The 19,420-nt window shown below is 41.3% G+C and overlaps 1 protein-coding gene across 5 annotated transcripts in view; it reads left to right on the top strand.

Moving 5' to 3' along the window:
• Positions 1–19,420, top strand: part of POU2AF2 (POU class 2 homeobox associating factor 2) — a 483,397-nt gene that overhangs the window by 349,401 nt on the left and 114,576 nt on the right. For 4 of the 5 annotated variants that reach the window (XM_053204129.1, XM_053204130.1, XM_053204128.1 and 1 more), the window contains one exon: positions 16,397–16,524. The gene's annotated coding sequence lies outside the window, so the exon portion shown is untranslated. Of the gene's footprint in view, positions 1–16,396; positions 16,525–17,415; positions 18,908–19,420 lie in introns of those variants that run through there. The other variant, XR_008290705.1, reaches the window with a different exon arrangement.

The following is a 19,420-nucleotide window of genomic DNA, read 5'->3' as shown; positions in this document are numbered from 1 at the left end:
ATAAAACACTTATACTTTAAATAAAATACAATATAAAGAAAAATACCAGTTATCTGTCCTTAGGGAAATTCACACTTAAAACCGAGATGAATATTTATCCTAAGTGGATTGAATTTTATTAATTTAGTTAAGATTTTGAGCCACTCCAACACAGGAATACCACTCCTGGTTATTTATCCAAAAGCAAATAAATACAAAAATATCTAACAAATGTTCAGTGAAGCATTATTTTGTAAGAGCAATATATTGGAAATGGAATCAAAGCAAAGGAAACTAATAATTTGCTTAGTAACAACTATTTGTCACGGATTATCTGGGTACTTTACTTATGTTATTATATTTAACATAATAATCTAAATATTCTTTTCCTAACTAGGAAATGAGCTCAAAGAGGTTAAATTATCTGTGAAAGGTTAGATACACACCTAAGATTTAATATTTCGTTAAAACATATGCACATGTAATTGCCACTATGGTATAATTAAATACGTAAAATTATATTTACAAATGGGTATTGAAGAGAACACGAGGACAGCTGAGATGTGCTAGGGTAGTAGCTTCGTAAATGCTTTCTGTGATTAAAAATTTTCACTCTTCATTCGTTTATTCAAGAATACTTACATAATGCCTACATCAATGAGCAAAATAAAATCCCTGTCCGTGTAGAGATTACATTCTAGTAGGGGAGACAAATAATGAGTACATACTTACGTACATTCCATGAAATCAGTTAGTGATAAGTACTATGAAGAAAATAAAGCAGGGTTTGAGCACCGATAGTGGTAGTTTACTCTTTTTAGCAACAGTGGTCAGGGAGGCTTGCATGATGAGACGACGTTTTCACAGTGAAGTGAAAGGGAGTAAGACATGTGGATATACAGAGGAGGGCTGAAGGCAGGGGAAATAGTACGTGCAAAGGCCCTGATGCTGAACTAGAAGGCCATACAGACATTTTAAAGATACAGGGCCAAGTTCATGTAGTAATGTTAATTACAAATAGAATAAGGAAAAAGGCTACAAAATTATAATCATTATCTAACAATTATGTACAAAAAAAAAAAGTACCCAAAAATAAAGACATTAAAGTAAAAAGTACAACAGTACGCTGATGTTGAGTTATCTTGACGTCAAGGTAGCTGTTAAGAGCAACAGCTCCAGAACCGGACTGCCTGGGTTCAAATCTTAGCTTTGTGTTTTTGTTTTTGCTTTTTTTTTATGTTTGTTTGTTTGTTTATTCTATTTAAGTTTTATTTATTTATTGTTTAGGTTGAGAGCACATTTGCACAAGTGAGGGAGCGGTGGAGAGAGAGAATCCCAGGGAGATAGAGAATCTGAGCTGTCAGCACAGAGCTTGATGAGGGGTTCAATCCCACGAACCGTGAGATCATGACCTGAGCCGAAATCAAGAGTCAGACGCTTAACTGACTCAGCCACCCAGGCGCCCCTCAAAGCGTAGCTTTGTGATCGCAGGAAATTTGCATAGCTTCTCTATGCCTTGTATACAAAGTGGGGGCAAAAACAACAGTAGCCCTCATGGGTACTTCAGTGTCGTTAAGAGGTCTGGTAGAATAATATGCCTAAAATCCCGATGCCCAGAAACTGAGTGCGTTGCTTTCTATAGCAGAGGGAGGTTAAGTTGCAGAGGGAATTAAGGTTGCTCATCAGCTGACCTTCAAATAGGGAGGTTATGTGGGGTTACTGAGCTGGGCCCAAGCATCCTTCAAAGTGGAAGAGAGAGGTAGAAGAAGGGAGTCTGAGACAGAGATGTGTCAGTGGAAGCTGTGTTTGAGGCGTGCTGTGTGGCTGGCTTTCAAGAAGGAGGAAGAGGCCGTGAGCCTAGGAACGTGCACAGTCTGGAAGCTGCAAAAGGAAAGGAAGTGTTCCTTCCTAGAGCTTCTAGAAACAAAACTCAGTCTTCCTGCCACCTTGACTTGAGCCCAGTGAGACGCCGTGGAACTCCTAAACTACCAAACTGTAAGATAAGAGATGTATATTGTTTTATTTCACTAACCTTGTGATAATTTGTTATAGCAGCAGTGAAAACTAATACAAGAGGATTGTGTGAGTTTCTATACGTAAAATATTTAGTTATTTTAAAGTTTATTTACTTGAGAGAGACACTGAGAGAGAGTGCAAGTCAGAGAAGAGGAGAGAGGGGGCGGGTGGGTACAGAGGATCCAAAGCAGGCTCTGTGCCCAGGGCAGACAGCCTGATCAGGGCTCAGACTCACAAACCATGAGATCATTGACCTGAGCCAAAGGCAGACACTTAACCGACTAAGCCACCCCGGTGCCCCATAAGTAAAATATTTAGAACAGTATCTCATGGTGAGCATTCTAGAAGGTGTTATGTTTTGGGTGGTGTTTTGTCCTACACTTCCAATAAACAATAAGTATGTATTGATTGAATATTACCTTAAAAATAAGTGGGAGGGGCACCTGGATAGCTCAGTCAGTTAAGTGTCTGACTCTTGATTTCGGCTCTGCTCATGATCTCCCAGTTCGTGGGATCGAGCCCTTCATCAGACTCTGCTGACAGCTCAGAGCCTGGAACCTGCTTCAGATTCTGTGTTTCTTTCTCTCTCTCTGCTCCTCTCCCATGCTCACTCTCTCTCTCAAAAATAAATAAACATTTAAAAAGTAATAGTAAAAGTAAATTTTAAAAAGTGGGAAAACACTACTTAAAAAGACAATATCAGCAGCACTAACAATACATGGAAAGGAAGATTTTTTCAATATAAGAATTATTGTCTATCACATACTTGAAACAGAATATTCAGGAACATCAATAACATGTAGAAAGATGTATGTATCTTAGGTCTAGTAGGAAAGGAAGTTTTTAATTGTAGAAGAACACAATTAATTCATATAAGATTCATATAAATAGGAATGGGGGGAAACAAAAAATATTTCCTAACTCAAAAAGGCTTTTTATATGATAATGTTCTTCACTTACTAACAAGATACTGACAAGCAGCTGGGGCTGGAGAGGATTAAAGAGGTTTCATTTTGGATGTGTGATTTATAGACTATGAGGAAAACCATGAATCCATCTAGAATCCAGATGCGGGTCAGTAATCTAAGGCATGGAGTCCAGTAAGTTCCTTTACGGACAAAGATCATAAAAGCTTGGAATTTCACTCCTAGTAAAAGCCTCTAGGAATTTGTGAATTCCGTTTTCATTCCAACAGAAAAGTGAGAAATCAAATTGTAGCAAGTCAACAGAGAGCACCCCCACCCTTAATTCTTGGCACAGTCAGGTCTCCAGGGCACTCAGAAATGTCAATTCCTTCCAAATACTTAGCGAGCATCTCCCATATGTATGGCCAGACCCTGTGTTAAGTAGCATTGAATTTAAATACAGACGGCACATAATCTATAACTTTTATGGTTGAAAAAAGTACAGCCTCATTATTTTAAAAACTTGGAACATTTACTACTACTCATGCTCAGTTTTTTATTCAAAAATATTTCTTGAATGTCCTTCTGAATATATTTAGATATCATGAAATACTTTCAAATAGACTGCATGGTTTTTTCAAATAATTTGTGAGAAAGGAACAGGAAACTTTGTAGCTTTTCTACTTTCCTGCTTTGGAATTTTTTTCAGATCATTAGATGTTTGGCTAACAAATCAGAATATTTATAATTCCGTAAGAATTATACAATGAGATGTGAGTCCAAATGTTAGATTTTAAGATAGTGCTTTTTCCTTTTAAATTTCATTTCATTCTTATTAATTAAAATAATGTGCAAAAAAATGTCCTTTAAGTTTATTATTTTTGAGAGAGAGAGAGAGAGAGAGAGAGAGAGACAGAGAGAGACAGAGAGAGACAGGGCGTGAGGTGGGGAAGGGGCAGAGAGAGAGGGCAACACAGAATCTGAAGCAGGCTCCAGGCTCTGGGCCGTCAGCACAGAGCCCGACGCGGGGCTTGAACTCACAGCCTGTGAGATCACGACTTGAGCCGAAGTTGGACACTTAACCAACTGAGCCACCCAGGAGCCCCAAAATAATGTCTTTTTAAAATTTCATTTCATTCTTATTAATTAAGATAATGTACAAAAAATCAGACACCTGCCCATCCGTCTTCTTTCCTAATTCCAATTCCCCAGGAACAAAACACTTTTGGATGTCTCTGTCTGTCTGTCCTGGTGTTTACCTCCACATTTCTAAACAGCTTGTTCATATTGCTCCTTTACGAATGTTTACACGTGCACCACCTCTCCTGATTCCTGCTGCGGGTGAGGAGATTTCCCCTGTCAGCCCCACCTGTCATCCCCACACGCACCAAAGTGTAAGTCATCTCCTATTCTTCTGAAATAGGTCTTGCACCCTTTTCAATTTAATCAATGTTTATTGTTTACACTGTATGACTCTGTAAAGGCAATGCAAAGTAGATCCAGGCAGTGTATTCTCGTTTCATTTCCTTTCCTCCGTTGTATCTTGTTCCCTGGAATCAACAATTTCCTCCCCGAGTCCTGTTGGTCGGTTCAGTGTGTGACTGTCACAAGTTCAAGGCCCACTCTCTACCAGAGCAGAATTCCAGCACGCCAAAAGACTGTGGAGTCTTTCCTTTGCAGACTTCCCTGCTGGATGGAGCGCTCTCTCCTGCGGCTCTGAACTGGACCAGACGGATGCCACTCATCAGTTGTCCTGAGACCTTTCTTCTGGGTCCCCCTGGGAATTGCCTTCCACTCATTCTAAACCCTGTTTCCAGGACACCTGGCCTTCTTTCTTGGATGATGTCCAGTCGTTAAGGAAGCACATCCTTTAGGAGCTTCCAAAAAAAGGATGCCTGGGACCTAAAAATATTAAGAACCTTCAGGTCCCAAAATATCTTTCTTCCACTTTTATGCTTGGTTGTCGGTTAGACTGTATATAGAACTCTGTTTTGTAACTCCGTTGTCTCTAGCTTCCCATACTGTTTTCAGGAGTCTGGTCCTATTCTGATTCCCAGCCATTTGTGTGTAACCTATCTGCCTCCTCAATCTCTGGAAGGTTTTCCAATTATACAATGAGATGTGAGTCCAAATTTCTATAGAGAAATTTCTATAGAGAAATGTGTCCTAACGTTTCTATGATAATATGTCTTGTTTTGCTTCTAGTTTCTGTTTCTCATCATTCGTTTTATTGACCAAACATGCTGCCTTTTCTTCAAAACTTAATTCCTATAGTCTGGACAATATTTTTGGAATAGGCCTTTAAGGGGCACCTGGGTGGCTCAGTCGGTTAAGCGTCCGACTTCAGCTCAGGTCATAACCTCACAGTCTGTGAGTTCGAGCCCCGCATGGGGCTCTGTGCTGACAGCTCAGAGCCTGGAGCCTGCTTCAGATTCTGTGTCTCCCTCCCTCTCTGCCCCTCCCCCACTCGTGCTCTGTCTCTCTTGCTCTCAAAAATAAATAAAACATAAATTTTTTTTAGCATAGGCCTTTAATAATTCCTTATTTCCTCTGGTGTCTGTGTGTGGACCCTGTATCGTTTATATCTTGTGGAACTCCTCAACTAATTCTTTAATTTTCTTGCCTTTTCTCACTACATTTGGGAGATTTTTGGGGTGGGGGGGCAGGAGCGGAAGGAAGAGTGCACAAATGAGCAAAGGGTAGAGAGAGAGAGAATCCCAGAAGGGGTGGGGAGGGGGGAGAGAGAGAAGCGGGGCTCACCTAAAGTGGGGCTCATGCTCATCCAGTGCGGGACTCGAACTCACAAACCGTGAGATCATGACCTGAGCCAAAGTCAGATGCTTGATGACTGCACCACGAGGCATCCAGGGAGATATATTTTGAAATATTTTCTCAACTTTGTTTTCCAAGCCTTCCACTGAATTTTTAATTTCTGCTATCCCATTTTAATATCCAAGATCTTTCCTTTTTAAAGAAACCTATTTTTCATGGGCACATTTTCTACTCTCATTTCTCTGAGAATACTGAAAGGTCCATCACTTTTCTTTCCCTGTTCAGCTCATTGTTAAGTTTTTCTTCATATATCTGGTGATTTGTGGAGACTTTGTTAGAAGTCCTTGTTTGTGGGAAGACTTTGCGGGAATTTTGTTAGAAATTAAATTTCTGGGGCGCCTGGGTGGCTCAATCGGTCTCGCAGTTTATGAGTTCGAGCCCCACACAGGGCTCTGTGCTGACCGCACAGAACCTGCTTGACATTCTCTCTCTCCCTCAGTCTGCCCCTCCGCCCGTCTCTCTCTCAAAAATAAATAAGTAAGCTTTTAAAAAATTAAAAAAAAAAGAAATTAAATTTCTCACTGTGGGACTTGTTGGCTGTTGGTTTGACTGCAAGAAGGTCTAGGGACACAACTGTGTTTTTAAAGAGTCACAAAAAGTAGTCTCCTAACACTTCACTCTTGGGCGCGTGATGTTTCGCACACAGAAGTGTTCCAGTCTCCTAGCCTAGGCTTAGGGACGTGGTTACAAGCCTCATTGCTGGTACTCAGGGGGCCTAGGGAGGCCGGATGTGGGAGCTGTCACTTCCGGTGTGCAGATCTCCAGCTGACATCCTCTGTTTTCAGTTAAGTGCCCCTGTCACACCCTCAGTTGTGTAGAGCCTCTCCAATTTGAGAACCTGTGTGATTCGCCCTTTCTAGAAGGAAACCTCCCACCCCCCCAACCCCCCCCCCCCCCGCCAGAGTTGGGAGGGGCAGTTGCCCTGAGGGAGAAGGTATGGGAGCCTAACTGCTAATATAAATGAGGATTTTCAACAATCCACCTGTGTTTTAGCCCCACCCTGTACCTCCTACTTTCCCAAACCCCTGCATTTCCCTATCCACACACCCCTCAAGTTCTGTAGGATGAATCCATTGGCCTTTTATTGGCTTTCCACACTATAGGCTTGTATTTCAGAGCCTTTAAGTCAGGTAAATAGGTTATTTCTAGTTCCTCCAAATTCCTGCTTCTAAATGTTTCGAAATGAGTTGTCTGATATAAACGTGTGCCTCTGTGTCCTTGTAAATGTATGCCTTTAAGCCCAGAGCCCCTAGAGAGACAAGTAGACATCCACACACTATACATTTTTCTTTCTCATTGCAAAGCCTGCACTATCCCACCCCCGGCCCCTGCCCCGTGCCCCAGGCAACTCCAGTCTTCACCTTGATAAGCCGACATGTAAATGAATCCGGGTTACTTCCAAGTTGTGGGACTCTAAGTAACTTTTATAATCTCTCTGTCTCTCTCCATAATTTTCTTTTTTTTAGAGTTCACATAAGGAACATATGTTAGTTATTGAATCAGAAAAAAAATATCCCATATTATTTTAAAAATGTGTTCTTATCAGGCATCTAATTTTTTGGCTCAATAGTCTGAAGATTTAATTCAGTAATTATTTTTTTTAAATCTGGCTCCTCAAATTAACATTTAATTTACAAAAGATTCAGACTGAAAATAGGCCAGGCTGTATCTCTTCTAAGTAAGAAGTCAGTAAAATTACAGAATGTTAGAGCTGGAAAGACCTTCAGCATCATATAACCCAGAGATTGTTCAAACTGTGTCTCCGTGAATCTTGGGGTTCTGTAGAGAAATCTTGGGGCTACAGTAGAAGCAAGGGGGAGACTAATTGGTATGGATCTAAATCTTCCACCTTGTCTTTAATCAAAACACCTCCTCTTTTAGCTTCGTTTTTCTTAAAAAAAAAAAAAAAAGTAATGTTTCTTGCTCGAGAATGTATCTGCTAACTTCTCTCCATTGCGGTGGCCAAACAGCACCATATCTACTGGTTATTGTAACAGCCTCATTACCTGGTTTCCTTGCTTCCACTTTTGCCTTCTCCAATGTCATCTTACACCACTCCCACTTTACACTTCGCTTTCTGTACTCCAGTCTTACTTGCTTTTTTATTTACTCTCTAAGCATACCTATATTAGCCAAAACAGGGTAGCATGTGTTGAGGTAGCAAACCCAAAGATCAGTGGTTTAATATAATTAGTGTTACTCACTCATATGAGAGTCTGATATACTCTCCTCCAGAAAGTGTTTCAGGGATCTGGGCTCCCTCCATATTGGAAATTCATCATCCACACATGTGACATTCACCATTGCTATGAGAAAGGAAGTGGAGGGGGTGCCTGAGTAGCTCAGTCCACTGAGCATCTGACTCTTGATTTTGGCTCAGGGCATGATCTTATGGTTTGTGAGGTTGAGACCTGGGTCAGGATCTGCACTGATAGCTTAGAGCCTACTTGGGATTCTCTCTCTCCCTCTCTCTCTCTGCCCCTCCCCTGCTCATGTGCATTCTCTCTCTCTGTCTAAAAATAAATAACGTAAACTTTAAAAAATATCTTTAAAAAAGGAAAGGAAAGGAAAGGAAAAGAAAGAAAAGAAAAGAAAAGAAAAAAGAAAAGAAAAGAAAAGAAAAGAAAAGAAAAGAAAAGAAAAGAAAAGAAAAGAAAAGAAAAGAAAAGGAAGTAGAGGAAGGGTTTTCCAACTCTGGAAATGAAACAAGGGTCATTGGTCAGGACTCAATCACAAGACCTCAGCCTAATTATAAGAAACGCTGGGAGATGTAGTCTTCCAGAATGCCATGAAATAGGAAGATGACAAAGGAGTTGGTGAACAATCAATGAACACATAACATGATCTCTACCATACCCCCTCGGCGAAACTGCATTTGCTATTACCTTTTCATGAGATATTCTTTATATAGCTTTTTGTATAACCGAATCCTTTTCATCTTTCAAATTTAAGCTTAATTTTAATGCTACTTGTTGGGATGAACACTGGGTGTTGTATGTAAGTGCTAAATCACTACTACTCCTACTCCTGAAACTGATACTACACTATATGTTAACTAACTTGCATTTAAATGAATAAGTTATGTACTCTAAAAACCACAATAACAACAAGTTTAAGCTTAGTTTTAATTTCTGAGAAACCTTTTCCAACAACTTTAACCAAAGACTCCAGTATGGCACAGACTGCTGGTTATTCTCATTATCCTTCCTCCCCTTCAACTTTGAAAGAACCCTTATGTTTAGGGGACACTATTGTTGCCCAGATAAAAAAACTATATATCCCATCATCCTTTGCACTGATTTGGCCACATAACTAAGTAAGTTTTGACCAATAAGATATAGGAAGTGTTTTGTAAAACTTCTGGATAGTTTCCCTAAGGAGATGGATGGCCCTTCCTTCGCCCCTTCCTGCCTTCTAATTCCTTCACTGATAAAGCCTGGATGGATTCAGGCAACCATCTTGAGCTATGAGGCAGCATTCTAAGTAGGACAGAGCATGAACTGGAATAAACTTATGTCCCTGGTAACTTTGTGGTGTCACCATAGTGGACCCGGGCTGCTTATCTCAGGATTTCTTGCATAAGAGAGAAAAATTAACTTCTATCTTTTTAAAGATACTATTGATTTCATAAGTGGCTAATTCAGTACAACCTCCTTATTAGGCAGGTAAGGAAACTAAGACATTGGGAATATGTGACCACAAGTATGGACAGCCAGGACAGAGTCAGTTCACTGATATCCTGTCTAGTATTCATACCAGCAGTCTTAAAGTGAATATTTGAGGAACAGAAACCAAACATACCGAATCACTACTGAGTGTGAGGCACAGAAGTATGAGGTATACATATTCCCTGCCCTCGTCATTATGACTAATGCATAAATAAATACTTATGATACAACATGATAAGTATAATAATAGAGACATGTGCATATATATGATGGCACAAAAAATGGAGAAAGGGGGTGGTTTAATTCTGCCTTGCATTGTAAGGAAGGTAAGAAGTACCATAACACTTGGGCCTTGAAGGATGAGTAAGAGTGTTCCAGGTATAAGAAAGAAGAGGAGTAAGAGAAGTATTGTAGGCAGATGAAAACTAAGGTATAGAAGCATGAAAAGACCTAGTGTGTGCAAGGAACAGTCAGCAGAAAGAAGAAAAAAGTGACAAATGAGCCTAGAAACTTAAGAATGTAGCCTCAGGACAGACTCTAAAGATCCTTGTTTACAAACCCTGGATGAGATTCATAGGCAAGGAAAGTTCATACTATGATAGTTACTGCATTGGATTTTTAAAATTTATTTCCTCTTCCTAATAGAAGCCTGATCTCTTTTATCAGGATCAACTCTTTGACAATACCTATAGACTGATGGGACCCACCCAGGGCTCCACTCACTCTTGTCCATGCAGAGCCATGCAACCCAAGCTAAGCTACTTAGACACTCCTGACTTGTACTCTGAATCTTAAGCAGAAAAAAAAAAAAAAAAAAAAGGGACCACACATGGCTGTTCCTCTAGTCATCAATAGGCCGGAGTCTTCACTATAACATCCTGCCATGATACTGTGTTTTGGCCTCCTTAACCCAGCCTCAACCCAACACAGCCCTAGGGTGGTTTGGATTTCTTCCCGTCCATTCTGTGAGTCCTCATTATTCTTCTGACATATTTATTTTGCTTAAGTTAGACAGAATGGTGTCTGTATCTTGAAGCAAAGAATCTAACACATGAAATATCCCAGGATGAATCACCAAGGTTAGAAAGAAATGTCTCTCCCCAGCTCCATATTGTTGCAGGGTTGAAACTGGGGAGTCAGAAGTTAGCATACTATTGTTGGCTCTTACACTAAGCTATATTTACCAGCCTAGCTTTTGTCAGTAAAAGCTGGCTGACTCTTTTTATGTTATGTGTCAATTAGTTCAGAGTTTAATCAGGGAAGATGGAGCTATTTATTGGACTTTCTCAAAGACATCAATCACCTGTATTACCACAACCTATAGGACAACCCTGTTGGGGGAGAATATTATGAATGTCCCTGTAAACAGCAAGAAATAGCACCCAAGTGACAGAGCCAAGACCAGAACTCTCACTTCCTAACTCAAGATCCCACGTTCTTTTCCTAAAAGGGATTGTCCAGCTGGCTTTTGACCCAACTTGCTGCTGTCTCAAAACTTTCTGTTTTACAAATTCAGAGGAGTTGGTCATCATTTTATCTTTGTCAAGGCAGGAAATTCATGCTTCCCGTGAGGAGTCTTTTAGATCTGACCCAGATAAAACCAAATGGTTTTTTTTCTGGATTCTTGCATTCCTCTGGATTGATAGAGAAGGAGCAAATGCCGAGAAGGAAGTGTGCTTTAGCACAGTGTACAAAGGACTTCTGAATCTTCTGTAATTAAAAAGAGATTTAGAGAATTTTTCTTATCAAGATCCTCAGATGATTCAGAGGACACATTTTTTTTGAGATAAATGATCATGTTACCAAGCATAATAGGAGATATTATTAAGGGTTCCATAAATACTTAGAGAATGACAAAGAATTTAAATGATGCAGGATAGAAAAATTTCCTTCTTCTAAAAAGAAAAAGTTCAGATTAATGGAATAACTTGAAAGACGTCTCAACTATTTCATCCCAGGGCCTCATAGAAGTAGGCCCTAAGTTGGGGGTATTATAAGGAAAACACATTATCAACCTCTTTCATACTCAATCCTGATTTTTTTTTTAATTTTTTTTTTAATGTTTATTTATTTTTGAGACAGAGAGAGACAGAGCATGAACGGGGAGGGGCAGAGAGAGAGGGAGACACAGAATCGGAAGCAGGCTCCAGGCTCTAAGCCATCAGCTCAGAGCCTGACGCGAGGCTTGAACCCACGGACCGCGAGATCGTGACCTGAGCCGAAGTCGGACGCTCAACCGACCGAGCCACCCAGGCGCCCCATCAATCCTGATTTTAATGTTAAGTGAAATTCAATGAGATGAGGTGTGGAGCACCTTCCCAGGATCGTCCTTCCAGATTCACAGATTATCTCCAAGAGAAGATGCCAACAGTTTGCATTCCCAGCCTTCACACTACATTTATTCATAAGGTTTTGCTATTGTTCAGGGATTATCTACAGTTGCTGTCTCTGTAAATCATCAAGTCATACATTTCACCATAAATCATCTATTCCAACTACTGCACTTAATCTGCAGATGAACTTACACTTAGAATGATAAATCAGACACCTAAGCCCAACCAGCCAGTTAGGGGCAAAGTCCAGAGCCATCTCCTATCTACAAAGGACCCTGAAGGGAGAAATTAGATTTTTTTCTTTGTTGACACTTGTGTACTGAGAAGGAGAGGGGTCAAAAGATCAATTGTACTAATAGCAATAACAAAATTACTTTTGGTGGCTGGGGGGGTGGATATACTGACTTTATCTGGGAAAATACCTGTGTTATCTCAGGCTGCCATAGCAAAATACCATAGAGTGGGTGGTTTAAACAACAGAAACGTATTTTCTCACTGTTCTGGAGGGTGGAAGTCTCATATGAGGATGTCAGCGTGGTGAGATTCTGGTGAGGGCCCTCAATGATGGCGGTGACGGTGATGTGATGTGGTGGTGGTGGTAATGATGGGGATGGGTGGCAGTGGTGATCATGTGGTGATGGTGGTTATGTGGCGGTGGGGGGGGGATGGTGGTGACGATAATGGCTGTGATGATGGTGGTGATGACCACGGTGGTGGCAGTGGTGGTGTGTGTGATGAGTGAAGGAAGTAACAACAGAGAAATATGGGAAGCCAGGAGGGGGGGGGGGGGTCACCCATCCGATTTGAGGCTGGGGCACCTGTGATATGAAGTGATCCGGTAAAATCCCCAGGATGGGGTTCCCAGAGGACTTTCCGGGATAGGATACCTAATATCCAATTTTAAGTCTGTTCACATTTGCTTTGGAGATAACTCCTCTGATCCTCAAAGTCCCCAGCTGATCTGACTGCACATACAACACACCCTGTTGTATGTGAGTCTTTCTGGGGAAGTGAGTCTTTCTGAGGGAGTGAAGGAAGAAGCCTGGTTTTGTGTCTTAGCTTTCTGTACACCAGGAATGGATACACAGGCCGATGAAATGGTTTGTCTACTGAGGAAGACCCAGAGATGACCAGGAAACTGTCATCCCCTTATTGATCCACAGAAAAGTAAGGCCAATTTTGTCTGGTTCTCAAGAAGCAGGGAGACCCCAACAAATGTGGGCTAAACAGGCCTATATATATATATATATATATATATATATATATATTATCTATCTATATCTATCTATCTATCTATCTATCTATCTATCTATCTATCTATAGTAGGTATTTACTCAATACGAGGTTTATTTAGAGATTCTCAAAGCCCATCCCTAGAAGATGTCATATGGAGAAAGACTCCCCTCACTAAATGTGTTAAGGTTATGTCAAGGTCCCCAGCTCCCTGCCGAGCATCCTCTGTGAGACAACTGTCTACTCCTTCTCTCTTAGTCAGCAAGAAAGCCTGGGGGGTTCTTTTCTTTTCTTTTTGTAAGGTTAACGTACACATGGAGTGTTTTCTTTGAGCGTGGGGCGGGGGTGAGGGGAAAACCTATATAAGTGCATCTTTTCTTCCGCACAAGTGACCAGTCTATTCAAGTATTTTCAAAATGGATATACTTCAGAGGCATGAATGTCTTTCCTTCTCCCAACCCTGATGACAGATGATTCCAAATGCAATAACGTGGGCTCCAGAGACATCCGTTTATTTATTCCAAGTATTTCAGCTAATGAGAAAGCAAATTTGAGCTCCCTGTCCTGGGTGGCTTTGCAGCCAAGATCTCTGTCAGCGCTCTTGGCACGGGCACCCCTCGTCTCCTCCTCTGCCTCCGGGGCTCATTGGGGCCCACTCTGTCTCCAAGCTTCTCATTAGTAGGAACCCCATCTCTCATGTGGGGATGCAGAGGCCTCATCCCTGCTGACGCCTTTATTGTGCTTGCCTTGCCAGCCTCTCGTTCCCTCTCGAGCCCCCAGCCAGCCCTCCCTCTCTGCAGGAGTCCCTCTCGCTCTGTCATCCTTCTGTGTGGCTCCTGGCAAGAAGCTTCCTTTGATGGATTCCACAGACCCCTGACCTCACTTTGAAGTCCCCACAGCTTAATCACACACACCCACCTCAAGACTCAGCATTGCCCCTGTTACTGGCTTACCAAACTCATTAGGCACCCTGGGGGACCCAGTTTGCCTCCTGTATCACAGAATAATAAGTAGGCTTGGTGGGGGGAAGAAGGGAGGCGAGTGTTGTATTGTTGGATATGCACCACTAAGAAAGCTGAGCTTCCTCTTGGAAGGAAGCGGGGAGATCCTGCTGTTGATGGCCATCCCCCCTCCAGCTCCCACAGGGACCGCAGAACCAGGCTTCAGGGACAGAGAGATGTGAGTTCGGCATGAGTTTAATCTCTGCCTCATTGCCTGTGGCTGACCCTGGGTAGGCCACTTCGTCTGAGTTATAACTGGGAACCACTCCTTAAAGTCACTGTCAGAATTAAGTACTTAAGAATTAAGCACAGCATGTGGTCAATTTAAAAAGTTTGATCTCAAAAAAACCAAACTTTGTTATTTCTAATGGCCAGCCTTAGTGAAAGGTAAAGAGTGTACTGGCCACAGAATCACGGGTCATGGAAACCCACTTTTGTACTCCCACTGAGATTGCTAAGGAGGCATGAATTCCTGCTGTTTATGATAATCCTGCCTAGTCACATATCATGGGTGACCAGTGCCTGAGGTCCTCAGGGCATGGAATAGTCATGATGAAAATGATCATTTAAATGGCTGCTATCTACTGCCCACTTACCTTGGGTCAGGTACTGTCCTGAGCAATTGAAATATGATAATACCATTTGGGTAGATAGCATATCCCCATTTTACATTAAAGGAAACTGAGGCCGAAAATCTGCATGCCTTGTTTAAGGGTCTTCAATCAGTCAGAGCTCTGTCAGGAAATAGTGCACCCATCCATAAGACATGATGAAGCACCCAGAAACTAACAAGTGGAGAGCTGTTATCACCTCTAGGCTCAAAGGGGCTGGGTGGTGGGTTAGCAGGGAGGCATGATGTTATCATCCTCCAGGGAGAGTGAGAGCCATAGAAGAAGAGCCACCTAAGGGGACCAGTGGCCACAGTGGGGGGGGTGGGGGGAGGGGGCAAGGAAGGACAAGGGTAAGCACTGTGTTAAATACCCCATTAGCTGAACCCAACAGGAGGCCAGAGGACAAATGAGCAGGATGAGGTGGTCCCTGAACACAGGGAAGAGCAGAGGAGGGCAGAGAATGGCTGGCAGGCAGAGAGGTGCCATGGGGTATAACCCAGTCACTCAGCTCCTCAGTGGGAAACCTAGGACCTCACTCAAGTCATTAGTCCAACAGCAAGCCATCTACATGACCTAGAAGATATTAGTACAGTCTTTTAAGTATGTAGGTTAGTGAAGGAAATTATAAGATGCTATAAAAGAGAATGATAGGAACTGAATAAATCTGAGTTTGAATCCAGGGTAGTCTACCAAAATGAAACATTTTGTGATCTTGGGCAAGTTCACTCAGCCTTTTCAAGGCTTTGCTTCCTCATCAGTGAAATGAGGAGAGTAATTGTCCCTAGGGCAGATGTCTGGGGTAAGAGTTAAGTGAGATAAAGAATGGAGAGGCATTGTCATATCACATACAAGAGCAGACTTGGGAGTCAGACTGCCCAGGTTCAAACCCTCACTGTAGTATCTTAGATAAGTTAACCTCTCAGTGCCCCACTTTTCTCCTCTGTGAAACAGAGTAAGAACACCAACCTTACAGGTAAACTATGACGATCAAGTGACTTAATCTATGTAAAACTTAAAGTTACCCAAAAGTTCATAAGGGCTCAGTAAATGTTGACTATTTTTACTGAAATACTTAGCGTACTGCCTGTCACACAATAAGTAGCAACCCAAAGTTCACCTCCAGGTGGGTGAGAGCAGGGTGAAGAACGTTTGTATTTACATGTCTTTGTTTCTCTTCTCTCTGGAGCACTGAGAACCCGTGTCAAAACAGAGATTCAAACACCAATTGGAAGAAATATGTGCACCCCTATGTTTATTGCAGCATTATTTACAATAGCCAAGACTTGGAAGCTGCCCAAGTGTCCACCCATAGATGAATGGATAAAGAAGAAGTGATATATATATATATATAAAATGTATATGTATTATGTAATATGTATATATATTATGTAATAGTATGTAATGTGTAATACTGTATTACATATATGTATACATATACATATGTAATATGTATATATACCTGTACATATATATACCTATACATATACATGCAATGAAATATTACTCAGCCATAAAAAAGGATGAAATTCTGCCATTTGCAACAACCTGGATGGACCTGGAGGGTATTATACTAAGTGAAATAGGTCAGATGGAGAAAGACAAATACTGTATGATTTCTCTTATATGTGGAATCTAAAAGACAAAACAGAAAACCACCCAAAACAAAACAAAAAAACAGACTCATAGATTCAGCAAAAATTGTTGGTTAACAGAAAGGGGTTGGGGGGGCAGTGAAATAGGTGATATCTGAGAGGGGAGGAGGAATATGTTCCTTAGGCAGGCAGAAGAAATAATGAATTTGTCTTTTTCTTATTTCAGTCCAGAAGAGAACCACAGAGGAGCTGGGATCAGCTCTGTGCTTGGCAGGAAGCGCCAGAAGCCGCTCTCACAGGTCCTCGTACAAGATTCCTATGTTGGCCTGTTTATGTTTTTTCATTTGCTCAGAGGTGAGTCTTTATGTTGGTCCCCCCACCCCCTGCTTGTCTGTTGTCTTCTCCTTGAGGGATCCTTATAGATCATATGGATCCTTTCCTCTGAATGAGGCCGTCTCTCCTTTGATATTTTCCTGGAGATCTGAAATAAAAACGGTTCCCAGTTTCTGTCTGCGGACTTTGGCCAAAAGAATTTTTTTGCGCTATTGACTCATCTGATTCCTACTTGTTTTGAAACAGGACAGCTTAAAATTGAATGAGGACATTTTGCCTGTCACCTTCAGAGAAGTTTCTTTATTAGCATTTTCAAATAAGTAATATATTACAACAGACGCTAGTGTTGATTTGTAGTAATGGAAGTCGGCACTTCACACCTCAGCTATGCTCGACTCCTCGGCACTCAAATGCTTGAGTATTTTCTTGTGGGCTTTGCTAAGCATGAGTGAGTGATCGTTTTACTATTTAAATGACACTCAGGGCTTAGCACATAGCGGGAGCTCTATCAATGCTGGCTGAATAACTGAATCAATCAATTGGTCAAAGCTCAAAGAATATATTTTTACACAGCACACGTCAACAAATACAGTGACTAGGCCACAAATGTCTTTTGAACTGATTATGGATGAAATTGTTGAAAGCAGAGTTTCTGGATTTCTCCTTCTGGATTCAGATCAGTGCAGCGTTTTACTTGCCCTCTTTCTTGCTCCTGCTATATGTCAAGGACGAGTTTTCAGTAGTGTTACTTCAGAACCAATCACATTGGTCAAGGTCATTAAGTTTCAGTGACTGAGTGGTCACTTTCTAAGCCCCCCACTCTTGCACATCAGTTAGGCCCCATCTAACTGGACCCCACTTCTTGGCAGCTAATCCTTTCATGGCTAAATATTCTCCATACCTGTTCTTCAGTGTGTCACAGATAACCAAATGAAAGGTAGCCCAGGAATGAGGCGCAAAGCGTCTAAATCCATCCAGCATCAATGAAGTGGACCATGGAGTCAGCACATCATGAACACGGTGGCCCAACGCTGTGACGTGTCATTATCCAAGAGGTGGTGTTATTCATTACCTCTCCACAGAAGTTCCTAGAATGAAAAATAAAACTTTTTGGAATCTTTCGTAAAATGTGTTTTTACAGCAGCATAAAAGTAAGAGATGTTTACTGTAATAAAATAAACAATAAAACATATGTAAAATACAAATGAAAAGCCACCCCTCAGCTCCGACCCTCCCCCCAACCTGCCATTTCCCAATTCAAATGGCCACCGAGATTACCATGATCAACAGATGGTGATCATCCTTTGACACATTTTCTAAGCACACATGTTCTGTTCACACAGCTAGACTATACTGTACATTTCCTGCAGCCTGCCATGTTTGGTTAGCAGACATCATTCCAAGTCAGTACAGAGAGAGATGCCTTGTTCTTTAATGGATTTCACATATGACATTGTAGGTTAATTCTAGGGGTTTTTTGTTGTTGTTTTCGGGATTCTTTTTTTTTTTTTATATATACTGTTAAAAACAGGACTTCGTGGTCATTTGTATCCACAGATATTTGTGTGTGTATTTATTTGTAGGATAAATTTCCGAAAGTGAAATTGCTGGGTTAAAGGGTAGGCACATTCCAAATTCAAATTGATATTGCCAGTTGCCCCCAAAAATGGTTGTATCAATTTATACTCTCAGAAACTCCTTTACTTGGTATTTTTTCCCTAAAAGTGAGGATGGAGAATGAACACCAGAGACCTTGATGAGGGAGGTAAAGAAATAGCAAAATCCGGGCGAGTCCCTTCACCACTCTGCCCCTGGCTGAGTCTGCTGAGCCTGACGCACTGAAGGAGGAGGGAATTGAAAGAAGGAGCTGCTGATACACAAACACCTCCCACCCAGTCAGGGGTTGAAGAGCCTGTTTCTGTCTAACTTCAAAAAAAAAAAAAAAAAAAAGAAAGAAGGACTCAGAGAACATCTTCTAATCCACCTGTCTGGTTTTATTCAAGGATTTCTGTACCTCACTCCAGGAGATAAGAGATCTTTTGGACAAGGCTTTCTTTCAAAAGCAACAAGTACAAAATGTTTGAGCGGCGGTAGTTTAATTCTAACAGCCTTTAGCATTCCCAGAAGAAACAAGATCCTGTGCAATTGATGATTGAGTCATTCAGGCAAAATGGGGTTAAGGGGGCTGACATCGATCAATCAGCTTTTTCTGGCCTCTCCTGGCTACATTAATAAAAATCTCATGGACATCTTAACCCTATGCTTGTCAAGCTCTGAAGCAATCCATTGCTTGGATTTTTCTCGGAGCCGAACAAAAAGATATCTGATCCCGAGATAAAATCCCATCAGCACCATCACCTGCTGCCAGGAAACTTTCTCCTTGAGAAGTAGGAATAAAAATTAAGTTTGTAAAGAAAAAGCCAATGCCAGAAACAGGAAGGCTTGCTTCTGGAATGTTCTCAAAAGGATCACCTTCAGTTTTGGGAAAAACTAGCAAGTCCATTGGATCCCCTCTCCAGTTTCTAATATCACGGTCTGCCAGGTTTTTTCCCTCTTTTGAGAGAAGTGTTTTAGTAATCTCTCTGACCCAAAGTTGTCCATATGCCAGCATGATGAATTAACTGTCATGATCGTAGAAATGAAAAAATCTAGGAGATAGAAGTTGATTCTCATTATGCACAGCAGTTAGGGTGTCAGGTTGCTATGAACCTTAAATGAGAGAATACTGAATCACAGCTCCTAGGGGAGCCATGTTCCCGTGAGCCATGGTCATACTTTCATCAACAGATCGACACCTAAGCATGTTTGATTAAGTGTTTCTGTTTAAAGATGACTTATTATGTATATAGCTGATTATATATTATGTTATATTGATCGTGCATATGTCATATATATACGTATATATACATATATATAC

Source organism: Acinonyx jubatus, chromosome D1 (genome assembly GCF_027475565.1).
Source record: "Acinonyx jubatus isolate Ajub_Pintada_27869175 chromosome D1, VMU_Ajub_asm_v1.0, whole genome shotgun sequence".
Lineage (NCBI taxonomy): Eukaryota > Metazoa > Chordata > Mammalia > Carnivora > Felidae > Acinonyx > Acinonyx jubatus.
This window is presented reverse-complemented; position numbering and strand designations above follow the sequence as displayed.